The sequence below is a fragment of the Dryas octopetala genome, chromosome 2, assembly GCF_963921425.1.
Source record: "Dryas octopetala chromosome 2, drDryOcto1.1, whole genome shotgun sequence".
Taxonomy (NCBI): domain Eukaryota; kingdom Viridiplantae; phylum Streptophyta; class Magnoliopsida; order Rosales; family Rosaceae; genus Dryas; species Dryas octopetala.
The window spans coordinates 5,313,465-5,327,214 of NC_141367.1; positions in this window are offsets into that span (position 1 = coordinate 5,313,465).

Genomic DNA, 13,750 nt, shown 5'->3' on the forward strand with positions numbered 1-13,750 from the left:
TCAATTAAAAAAACATTTGAAGTGGTTTTAGAAAAAGCACCTTCTAAAAGTAATGTCACTCCAAAACAAGAAGCATTTGGGCTCTTTTAATGAATTTTTTTAAACTTCTTAAAGTATCCCTATTTATTATATCAAATGCCCAAATACTCCTTAAAAAAATACACACACGATGAAGCACTTTTACAAGTAAACCAAGCTGGGACGCCATCATTAGACCATTTTCTAATCCCATTTTTAATAGTATCTCACCAATAAATAGCAAACTCAACTCAATTGTTGTTTTACAAGATCCTTCTTCCTCAAAAATGAACTAAGGCTGCACATTTTGGGCACCAAAACATCTCATTTTCTCTATAATGGTTTCATTGGTTTTTATAACAAATATCATAACATATAGTCACAAAAGTAAATAACTTCAAACATATTATTATAAAGACAATATGTGAGTACAAAAAATAGTCAAGTTGGATAAAAAGATAGAGAAAATGGCCAATTCCAACTGTGAAAAATGGTGGATAGCAAATGATGCTTGAAACAAGATATGGATCATCTTGAGTTGTACAATAATTTAGAACTTAGAAGCCCTAGGTCACAATGAGATAGGTGCAAGTTTCAAATAAGCATTTGAAAATTGTAAATAAAAATAGGAAAAGAGAAAAAGTGGAAAATTTGGAAACACATCTTTCACTGCAAGACAAAATTGTAGGTGAAGATGAATGGTGAAAAATGAAGATGTCTTTTGATCCCTTACCCGCCTGAATTGAATTCATATCTCCTTCATCTGGTCGAGAAGGGAGAAAGCTGGGGGAACTGGACTGCGAGTCTTTTGATCCTAAAGGTGAGATTAAAATGAAATTTGAAATTCAAATTAATGGCTAGCATTAAAAAAATCCAAGGGCTAGAAAATAGATTTTAATGAGTGAATGAAATCATAAGAGTAAGCATGATGAGGTCATGGGGACCCTATGTAACAACCCAACACAAATTTCACTAGAATTTTGAATATTTATTTAATTTTGGATTTAAGAGACTCTACAAGGAAGTTGAATTGTGGGATCTCGAAAATTTTTCTAAGTTACCTTGGAAATTTCTAGAACTTAATTGTTGTTATAAGAGATTTATTTGATTTTCAAGATTTATTTAAAAACATATAAAATTTATTTAAATAATTTTGAAACTCAAATTTCTAAAACTTGCAGATGTAGATGGAAAAATTATTTTATGTGACCAATCCACTTAAATTATAACACATGTACAAATTTTAAGAGTATTTTTAGGATTTAAGGTTTTAAAAATTAATTATTATACACAGGTTATAATTTAATTTAATTGGTAACACCACATTGTTATGTCACGTGGTGCATGTTACGGTCACACATGACATGGAGGATGCTTCTACATCCGCCAAGCTCTTAGCAAGAGTATCGAACGCTCGGTGTGCTGAGCCATTGGCATCTTGTCGAGCACTCGGTAACCTGTTTCTGACTTCCATGCGCACGCACGAAAATAGATTGGGTTTCAGCTGAATTTTTTATTTAGGTAGATTTCCAGTTATGAACCTTGAATTTACAAGAAAAATCACATTTGGTGACAGAACATTTTGTTTCTTGAAGCACTTCACTACAATAAAAATCACATTTTGTCATTAAAATTAGATAATTCATTGTTAAACACTATAGGTCATGAAAATTGAGTCGTCAAAACTGTGTCATCGCCAGTTTCGTTGCCAATACATCAGCCAGTTTTGTGGTCGTTTACGTACTGAGACGAACATATATATATTGCGTCGTCAAATATCATTTTTTTCATCGCCAATGTGTCCATAGGAATTGCACAAACGCAGCCCTTGTGTTTCTAAAGAAACATGTGCCTTATTTTGTGGATTCAACGTCTACAAGAAAATGACTTATGTACATAGATGGGGGCATACCTGTCACGGCCCAATTCTGGGCCTAGGGGAATTGAGCTCGTGGCAGCCAGCGTACTTTTCAATTAACATGAACTTGACCGTCACCCCCGATGCCTCAAACTCACATTAACTGAAAAGTCGAGCCTTAAGTTTACCATTCTACCCTTGTACAAAAAAGATAGGCAGAGTTATCTAGCGGAACGTTCACTAAACAGTGAGTCCATTAGAAGGTGTGTTTCTAATTCATTTATTAATATTAGGCCCGAGTTGATTTATTAACAATCAATTTAGACAAAATCTAGTATCTAAGTAACTTGGTCAACTTAGGTAAGATAGCCAAATTACAAGTTAAGTAATCCGGGGTTAATCCGACACACCCCCGAGAATAGTCTTGCAAATGATAAACCTCAAGTAAGCCAAACATTTATAACACTAATGAGCCAAAGACAAACGAAAGATAAATACAAGAGTCTAAGATACTTGGTTCGGTACTCACTCACTCATGAAGGAACTACTGGAACTCGAATATCCGATTGTCGTCGAAGTACGCAATGTCTCATTGTCAGAAATCTCCACTAGTATCACCATAATGCCAAACCTGCAAAATCTATGTAAGGGTGAGCATCACAAAACATCAGATCCTTTGCTCGGCTCACCCGACTCAAAACGTGTTCACACAAGTTTCAAGTTTTATCTTACTTAACAAGCAAAGTCGTTCAAACACAACCATACCTAAACAAGGTTTCACACCATAGATCACATTTCGTGCATAAGCGTCATAAATCACAAGATAACATACCATATTAGGTTCATCATGTAAAACATGTCATTTTGTACTTACATGGCAAATTATGTCAGAGATGCATGCAACAGATATCTCATGCACGCGTACCTTTGCCAATCCGCAGAAGCATATACTATAACCTATTAAATAACAGTGAATTACCATAGCCTGTACCGCAGTACCATCACAACCCTCACGATTAATGATAAGAACGGCCCTCACGACCCTTGGTACTTCCACGGTCGCAAACCCAATATATTACCAAATAAAATATATCCACACGGTCAGTACTATCCTAGTACGTTCTGACCGAACCTGGGGAGCTGACCAGGGGGCCGATTGCTCACTGGGTTTTCCATTGTGGTTTAGGGAATCAAAATTAACTCAAGGTCGCTCACACAACCCCTTGTTCTAAGACTAGGTGTCCAAATACTGAATTCTCATTAGTTTCACAAATACTCAATGAGAATAATTATGATGCATGAATGCATATTCCACTAGCATCAACCTATGCCAAATTCAAGTCTATGTAGGAATGCACATGCTCAAAATCAATTTAAGTATTCAACATATAACAACATTATCAACCCGAAACCATCACATAGTTAAGGGTTTTCATCAATAGCCATTAATCATATAAATGATACAAGGATTTTCACATAGTGAAATATAAGTCACACAAGTAGTTCAAAGGAGATTTATAAGCCTCATTACGATATTTAATTAGGTTAAATGATGAAAAATAATTCATTAATCAAGCTGGCTGGTTGCAAAGCAAACATGATAAATCACCTTTGAATTATAGAGTGACTCTAATCCGATAATTATATTCCTTTTAATCATCAAATATCACATAATCTTCTCTAGGCGTTTAGGCCTTTAATCTAACCAGTTATGGATCATATAGTTTAAACTAGAGTTTACAAATAGAAATTAGGCAAGTATTAAGCTTGTAGGTTCCAGATTTCACAACAATTAACCACTATGGCTACAAGTATCACAATCACAATGTACACACACACAACCAATCATGCACAAGCACATGCAAAACCTCCAATTGTTATTTTCTAGAAAATTAACTTGGACAAGCCTCCTACCTTCTCAAGTAGCTGCCCTCAAACTCCAAAACTCTTAAGAAACTAACAAGGCCCCTGTAACAGTACACAAAACACAGCAAGTCACAACCAAGTTCAAGAATGGGGTTTTTCCGAGTTGGCACACTTGTTTGGCAAGCTAGAATTATCCTAGACACCAAATAAGCAATCCAAATAGTGAAAACATTTTATGAATGCTAGATGAACTTTAAAACAAATTTATAATGATGTAAATAACACAGGTGGTCAACTGGATGAGTTTCAAAAAGGAAAGAATTAGAGAGTAGCTGACTACCAATAAATAGGATCATTGGAGCAGGGTGTAGTCTTGGATTTTTAGAAAAATAAGTAACAGTCCAAAAGCTTTGAAAATTGGTGGGATGATTTTAGACTTGTAGAGGGTCACTCACAAAAATTATCAAGTGGTTTGGAGTTGTAGATCAGTACAGTTTTGCCAATCAATCCAACCTGTGATTTGGGAGCAACGTTCATTCTCCAAATTCAAAGGTGGAGTGACTAATGTCTAAAAACCTCAAACCACATGATCTAATATAAGAAAACTAATCAAAATAGGTAACATCATCCCATCAACCTCAATTTAGGTTAAAATCACTAGAACACAAGGGAGACTCGAAAACTTAGACATGCAAAAAAAGAAATTGTTATTGTCAGGTTTCAGAAATTCAGGGTTAGCTTGAAAAATTCATAACTAATTCATCAAAGGTCCGATTTAGGTGTTCTTGGTCTTAAAATGACCGTTAGGATGTCTAGTTTGTGCATACAAAAAATCAGGTCGAAATCTTTGTCAATCAGTATAGTTTTCAAAAATAGTATTTCGGGGTCAGGAATTACAAAAACCAGAAAATGAGAGTTTTATGTAAGAACTTAAAATCGATGACCTATCTACCAAACCAAACAAGCATGCATGCCCAAAATGTAATCAATCACAGGTAAAACCCTGGGTTCACAAATCACTAAGAGTTTCCTTACTCAAAGTGCAGCTCGTTTTGTGAGACAATCAAAAACTTTCCAACATGCAAGCTTCGAAAAACTTCTCCCTTGGGGGTTCTCAAAGACTGCCCACACAAAATCCAGGTTAGTACCAAAACAAACACATATAAGGTAGCATTAGCTCAAGGTCTGGTTTACACTTACTCTTTAACTAAGATGTGAATCAGTCCTTCAAATCTGAAAGCAAGGGGGTCAGTCATTTCCTTCCCAAAACTTCAAAGGTGACCTTGCATGTTGTAGACCAATGACAACAAGGTTGAATCATGTTGGCTAGAGTGAAAATTAAAGGAAAGAGAGGTCTTGATCTCAGGTCTTACCAGGGTTCGAACTCTTTCTGCTTAGATTCAACATGCAAACAGGTTTTGTAAAAGACAAAAAGGGTCAGTGACAAAAATGGTGCAACTTGATTGTGAAAACCAAAGGCTTGAAGGTATGAGGCTCGGGTTTGGTTGCATTACCAGATTTGAGTGTAGTTCTCACCACTCAGACTTCTTCTAGAAAGATTTCTCGTTGGTTGGATGTTGAGAAAGTAAAGGAGGGGTCAAAAGTTTCACGTACTATAACTCGAATTCTACACCATGGCTAACAAAGCTTGGATATTTTTTTTTTTTTTCTGGTGTGAGTCTAAAGCTTTGGGCTTTCAGTGAGTTAGGGTTTGGTAAGACCTTTGTTGTTTAATTCTCTGTGGCTTTCTCCTTTGGTTCGGATGTGTTTGGTTGGAGAGAAAATTCCAGAACCTAAAACACAAAGAGAGAAGGTGGAAGATGAGGGGTCTGTAGCTTGTGTGGGTGGTGAAGTCTGAACTCAGGCTTTTAATAGCGTGTTATGGGCTTTGTGTTGGTCTTAATTGGGGTTTTGAAATAATTAAGAATAAAATAAAAATAAGCCTCTAGGTAATTCTAACCAACGTGGACTGAGTTCAAGGAAAAATTCTTGGGCTCAATTTAAGACTAATACTAGGTAGTTGGGCTCAGTTAAGGCTCCAAGTAATTGGGCATTTAATTGTGAGTTTGAAGTTACTCACTAGGGTTCAAAACAAATAATTGGGTTTAAGGGAAAATTAAATGGGCTTCCGAACAAATGGGAAGCCGGCCCCACTTGCCACGTGTCACACTCTCAAGTTCGGGTGTGAAATTACTAAATTGTCCCTCCAAGGTTACTATCGTTAATCCTTGTCTCACTCACAAGGCATGAGCAACAATTTTTATAAATGTACCAAAACCAAATAAATAACAAATGAGATTAAACAGTAAATGAGAAAAGTAGTAAATGAGCCAATTTAATCCTTAGTAATGTCATCCAACAGATTTCTCAAACTAAGATAAGAAAGGTAAAATAAAAGTATAAGGCATTAACACACTCATCCATGATGGGATCCTCTTCCTCATCACTTCAATATATTGATGTGGGTGGTGAGGGAATGTCAGAGCTATGGGCACTATCTTTCCAGCTATCACATCTCCATCCTTCAGAATCTGATAGTTCCACAAAACTAACCATGTTTCTTTCCTAAGGGTTTCCTGCAAATTAACAAACTGTGTAGGAGTGAGTATCACCAAAACAACTGATCACACACTCAACTAGTCTAAAACAACTCAAGTTTTTCAATATAGTTATTCAATAGCAAAATAGTGTTCATTAAAGTCATCAATTAATCTTTGCCAAAACTTGCTCAAGAAAAATCAAGTATACTAACAAGAAACCAAACAGTTTAGGCATATCTTAAGAGATACTAAAACAAGTTATATTGAGGTATAATCATACTCAATTCCAACATAAATATTCATAATCATATACATATAAACACATGTTGTAATCGAAGGACAACATCAATATACATATAGATCTCAGGTTTAACATGATAATGTATTGTACAACATTATATTTCATATTTAACCATGAATAAGTTCATGAAATGCAAATGCATGTCAATTTAAATAAGCATGCAACGCTAGGTGCCAGCCTGGCCCTAATCTTTCGGGCTCGGGCCTGGCTTAAAGGAGCCCAACAGGGCTTTCGGGTCGGGCTGGGCGGGGTTTGGTTTGAATAGACGGCCCAAATTGAGCCTTTTTAGATTCTCAACTTGCCTAATTTATGTCAGTTTTAACTATAAAAATTTGCCCAGAATTAAATCAAAATTTTGAAATGTCACAACTCACAAGTCATAATTCAACACAAAATTTAATAGAGGGGGAAATGCATCACTATAGAATATGTACATCCCAACTAGGTTGACACCTACACACCTATCTATCACTTGCATTTCATATGTACATCCCAACTAGGTTGGCACATACACAACCCTCAAAACTAAAATTGTAATGATTTAATTATAATAATAGTAATGGTATGCAGTTATGGTGCTAAGGTGCTTAACTCCTTATGGAGTTTACAAATTACAAACCAAAACTGAAAAAATAAATTCAAGTCGATATATGATGCAGCATGAGAAGGGGTATAGGTTGATGATGCAGCAGGGAAAAGGGTCTCTTCTTCAACAAATTCAGGTCTTGATAGCTTGATGTTCATTAGATCTTCTGCCTAATCCTCCTCTTGAGCACCCTCTTGCATTCTTGCTTCAGCTAAGCATCAATCTTTGACGCAGATTAGTGCTTCTATAGTGTTCGGACTCAAGCTAGCCTTCTTCTCTGATATCACTCTACCACCTACACTAAAAGCAGATTCGGATGCAACAGTTGAAGCTGAAACAATTAACAAATCACGAGCCATGATGGAAAGCACATGATATTGTGTATCATGTGATTTCCATCATCCCAAAACATAAAATGCAGTTTCATCAACATCATCTAAAACTAGTGCATCAAGATAGTATTGCAAATCAGAAATAGAATAAACAGAGGATTGAACATTTTCCATTTTCAAGGCTCTCATAGCACTGTTTTGAAAGGTAGAAATAGAAATTGGGGCATAACTAGTACTACTACCAGAAACAGTACTTTGAGAATTAGTTGTGGTTTCAGTAGAGTTTTGTGATGATGCAGCAGGCATATTAGACTTGTAATGGTCATACAATTTAAACATAGAAGACTTAATTTCATCTACTTTTACTTTAATGTCATCTTCCTCACAACCAATAACATTTAACCACTCGCTAATTGCCCAAATTTTAAACCTAGGATCCATAACAGTAGCAAAACAAAACAGTTTAGGGAAAGTTGCCCAATATTTATCAAATTTACTTTTCATTGCAACCATAGCAGTTTCAAATGCATCAACATGAGTATATGATTGAAATGCACAATGAATATCAATCAAAAAAGTCAGCACACGACTAGAAGTATGATAATACACACCAGATAATATTTTTGTTGAATAATCAAAAGTCTTTAAAAAACCACAAACAAACTGAGCAACAAGCCAATCATGTTAAGATGGAATCGGTAAAGTAAAACTTCTAGTTGATTGATTTATTGTCTGAACATATCTATGCAAGACAGCTTTATATTGAATGGCTACTTCTAACAGTGCATATGTGGAATTCCACCTATGAGGAACATCATTGTCTATGTTTCTCCTATCCAAACGAACATCAACACAACATTTTTTCTAAATTTCATGTCTCTTGTTTGAAATATTCAAACTACGCACAATTTCAACAATTTTATCAATAGAATGACCTAAAATAGCTAAACCATCTTGCACAATTAGGTTCATAACATGAGCACAACAACGTATATGAAACATTTGTCTAGGCATATCATCAATCATAAGATATAAAGGCAGGAATTCATCAACCACATCATTATTTGAAGCATTATCTAGTGTAATTGAAAAAAATTTATTATGGATACGCCAATAGTTGAGTTCCTCATGTATATGAGTTGCAAGTGACTGTCCACTGTGTGGAAACTCAATCATTTTAAATTTCAGTTAGCATCAATGAAGTGAGCAGTTAGTGACATAAAACTAATTTTTTTGTCTAGAAAACCAAACATCAAAAGTCAAACAAATTATGCCTTTATATTTTTCAAAATAAGACAGCAATTGAGATTTTCCTTCAACAAACAGTTTCATAACATCCCTTTTACAAGTTGTGGCAGAAGTACCTTTATATTGTGGAGTAAAGCCTCTTTGAATCATTCTTTTAAAATCATATTTTTCCACAAAAGTAAAAGGTAATTCTGCCCTAACTATAAAATCAACAACTTCTTTTTGAGCATTTTCCTCTTTATAAACAAAATTTGACAAATTACCAACAACATTTGATTACCAATATTAACATTTTGGCTTTCAAGATGTTTCTTATAATGACGACCTAAATGAGTAGTACCAATTGAAGAACTACCATTTAATTTTTTTTTTCCATAGATTGCACATTTTGCTTTTGTAACAAATTTACCATTTTTAATTTCAACAACTTTTTCAAATCAGTTTCACACTTCACTTCTACTACTTTTAGGAACATAATTAGATTGGCGTGTGGATGGGGGGGAACCAATAGATTCATGGATTTTGATTACATTAGACTCTGGCTGAGTAGACATCCTAACACAAGTCCTAAATCAACAAATCACAGCAAATAACACTACTAGCAAATCAAACTACCAGCATTTGCCACTCACACGACACATAATTAAAAAAAGGAAAAAAACAGAATTAAAATGTTAATAAAATAAACAATCTATAACAAAACTTCAGCCAAATCATTGGCAAGGAAAATGACTTACATGCAGAGGAAGACAGACTGGCAGGGAGCTTGCAGTGGAGTCGCTGGTGCGGAGGTGGCGTTGCGGTGGTGCTCGGACTGTCTGAGCGATAGTGCTCTATCAACTATCTGATTGCAGCTTAGATCTCGATTTGATCATTAATTGATCAGAGTTTGGTGGTGGTTTAAGGGTTTGGCTTGCTTTCTGGAAAGAGGTTGGGTTGATGGGTTCGATCGGATTTGGGGGTGGTTTGGTGAGATGGTTTGGGCGAGATGGTGATTGTGGGGTTTCGGTGATGATGGTCAGATCACTCAGATGGTGATGATGAGGTTTGAGTGAGACGGTGAATCGGTGATGATGGTGAGATGGTCAGACCATCAAATGGTGAATTGTGATGATGGGGTTTCATCGTTTCGATGATAATGGTGATGATGGAGAGAGGCTGAGACTGAGAGAGTGAGAGGGATTGAGAGTTGAGACAGAGAGCAAACTCAGCAAAGGAGGCGGCGATCCCCCTTTCTCATTAATTTGGAACACTTGAAGACTTATGTGATTCCCCCTTTCTCATTAATTTGGAACGGGACCTGTCTCATGAGTATTTGCAGATTCTTGACCAAGAGGCTATGTTATGGAAGCAAAAGTCTAGAATTTCTTGGCTTAAAGATGGTGATAGGAACACCAAGTTTTTTCACTTGCCTACTTTTATTCGAAGAAGGAAAAATCGTATTGAAAGACTTAAGGATGATGTTGGTGAGTGGAAAGAGAGTAAGTCTGATTTACAAAAGTTGGTTGTTGATTATTTTGTTGCTCTTTTTTCTGATAGAGGTGGGAATTATTCTATGTTTGAGTTTCCCAATCTTTTCCCAGCATTTTGTGAGGAGGATATTAGACTCTTGAATAGTAATATTGTGGAAGAGGATGTGAGAAACAATGTTTTTTCTATTAGGCCTCTCAAAGCTCTTGGGATTAATGGTTATCCTGCTTTGTTTTTTCGAAAGTTTTGGAATGATTGTAAGCCTGATGTTTTGGCTATTGTCTTTCAGTGCTTTAGGTCTGGATTCATTCTTGATGGGTTGAATGATACCTTGATTACCCTTCTCCCCCAAGGTGCCTAATCCTAGTCTTATGACTCAAATTAGACCCGTTAGCCTCTGTACTATTATTTATAAAGTAGTTGCTAAAATTTTGGTTAATAAGCTAAGGCCTATTATGGAGAAGGTTGTCAGTCCTAATCAAGTTAGTTTTGTTCCTGGGAGCTAGGCATATTACCGATAACATCATCATTGCTCATGAGGTACTTAATAAGTTCAAGAAAGGTAAAGGTAAGGGCGGCTTTATGGCTTGGAAAATTGATTTGTCCAAAGCCTATGATCGAATGAGTTGGTCTTTTATTGAAGGTGTTTACAAGAAGTTGGTATTCATGAGACTTTTCTTCAACTTATCATGAGCTGTGTTACTTCTGTGAGATATAGAGTTGTTGTGAATGGTGAACTTACAAATTGCTTTACCCTTGGGTGTGGCCTAAGGCAAGGAGATCCTTTATCTCTTTATCTCTTTGTTTTGGGAATGGAGAAGCTTAGTCATATTATTAATGCTGAAGTTACATCTAAGAGGTGGAAGCCTATTCAAGTCTCTCGAGGTGGTCCTTGTATCTCTCACATTTTTTTTTTTTGCTGATGACTTGCTCATTTTTGCTAAAGCGACTACAAGGCAAGCCATAATCATTTAAAAATGTGTGGATCAATTTTGTGCTAAGTCTTGTTAGTTGGTTAACTTCGACAAGTCCAAATTACATATTTCTCCCAATACTGATCACAAAGTGGTTAATACTATTAGTCAGATTTGTGCCTCGAATGTATCCCAATCTCTTGGTAAGTATCTTGGTGTCCCTCTCATCCATAAGAGGGTGTCCAAAGATACCTATTAGTATGTTGTGGATAATGTTCAAAAGAAGCTGACTGCTTTGAAAAGTAAGATGCTCTCTCTATGACAGGTCGTCTTACCCTTATCAATGCTGTGATTTCAACCTTGCCCATTTATACCATGCAAACTGTGGCTCTTCCTACTGCTACTTGTTATGACCTGGATAAGATTAACAAAAAGTTTTTGTGGGGTAATGTTCAAGGGCAATCTAGGACTCACTTGGTGAATTGGTATAAAGTGAGTTATCCTAAGGTGCTTGATGGTTTAGGTGTTAAGAGATCTAGTTTAATGAATAAAGCTCTCCTTGCCAAAGTCGGTTGGAGGTTGTTGAAGAGAGATGAAGGGCTTTTGGGCAGACTTGTCTGAAAAGAAGTACCTGAAATCTGGTGAGCAGACTATTCTCAATGATGGTCAGTGGAATGATGTTTTTCCAACTTGGAGAAGTATATCTAAAGAGTTTGTTGTTCTTAGGAAGGGTATTAAATGGAGAGTTGGTAATGGCCATTCTATTGAGTTTTGGAAGAATTTATGGGTTGGTGGGGTTCTTCTCTCTGAGTTGGCTTTTTCTCCCGATTCTATGAAGGAGGGTTCTTGTAAAGTCTCTAATTTTCTTACTAATTCTAGTTGGGATATTGGAAAGTTGGAAGGTATGGTTCCTCAAGTTGTGGTCCGTCAGATTCTCTCTTTGCCTGCTAGATTAGACCCTAAGGATATGGATTATATTATTTAGAATGATTTGCCCACTGGGGATTTTATTGTGAAGTCTGATTTCCTGCAATTTTTTCGAGGTGTAAATGGTGGCGATTCTTGTTGGTCTCATCTTTGGAAGCTTAAGCTACCTCCTAAGGTTAGAATTTTCCTTTGGATTGTGTTGCAGGGTAAATTACTCACTAATGAGCAGCGTGCTAAAAGGAAAATGACGCAGGATTCTAGTTGTTCTCTTTGTGGGAATGGTCTTGAATCTCAATTTCATGTGTTGGTTGATTGAACTGCAGCTAAGAAGGTCTGAGAGTCTCTTCATCAACCTGTTCATTTAGAGCTTTCTAAGTTTGGTAGCTTCAATATATGGCTGGAAGCTAATATGCGTTTATCTTCTCCTAGTCATTTGAATTTTTCTTGGTATCTTTTATTCTTTATGGCTGCTTGGTTCCTTTGGAAATGGCGTTATAACTTTATTTTTGATCAAAGCTTTAGATTTCCTCCTAACCTTGTGGCTTGCATTGTGAACTATGCCTTTGACTAGTATAAAACCAACATTGTTGCTAGTAGTAAACCTCCATGTGTTCACGCTTTTTGGTTTAGAAGCCTCCTCCTACTGGATTCTATAAACTTAATGTGGATGGTTCTAAAGTTGGGAGTGAGAACCTTTTAAGTTATGGAGGTTTGATTATAGATTGGAACGGGGATTGAGTTGCTGGCTTCATGTCCAACATTGGTACATTTTGCATGTTGAACTTTGGGCGTTGCATCAAGGTCTCAATTTTGCTTGGAGTCTTGATTTTCGTAGTCTGCATGTTGAAGTTGACTCAGAAGCTGTTGTTCATATGCTGAATGACTCTGTGAGTTCTAATCATCCTTTTTGTCTTATGGTCCGGGATTGTAAGAAGTTGCTTAATGCTAATTGGAGTTGTGGTTTATCTCATATTCACAGGGAAAAGAATATGGCTACTGACTGTCTTGCTCAGTTGGGCTATCAGCAAGAGTTAGGTCTTGTGGAGCTTTCTAGGCCTCCTTTGTGTTTGGTTTCTATTCTTAGAGTTGATCATGCTGGGTTGGCTAGGCCTAGATTAGTAGTTGTTTAGTTAGTTTTTTTTCTTTTGGGCTTTGGCCCCTATTGTACCGAAAAAAAATGAAATTATGTTGGGTAATATTATTAGTTATGGGTACATATTTTTATTTCACAAAGTTATACATTTTATATAATTAAAATATACACAAGGAGTTAAATTTCGATTTTTGAAGGTATCGAAATTTTATCAAACAACCATAAATATTTCGCGAGAATTTCGCCGAAATGTTCAAATTTTGCGAAATTTCGCTCAGAGAAATACAAACCCAACCCTTTTTCATGGAGTTTATAGATCTTCGTCTGTCTTGGCATGATTGGGGAGGGTGGAGAGAGACGAGTGAGAAGAGAGAAGAAATGGGGAGGGAGAGGAGGAAGAGAGGGAAGATCTGGAAAGGATTGACGCAAAGATCCTTGCTAGCGGCAAACCCAGCCACCGGTGTAATTGGGGAGGGAGAGAGAAGAGAGAAGGGAGAAGAGATGGGGAGGGAGATGAGGAAGAGAAGAAATATCTGGGAAGGATTGACGCAAAGAGGGGAGATGGAGGAGAGAGAAGAGATATATCATATATGCAAG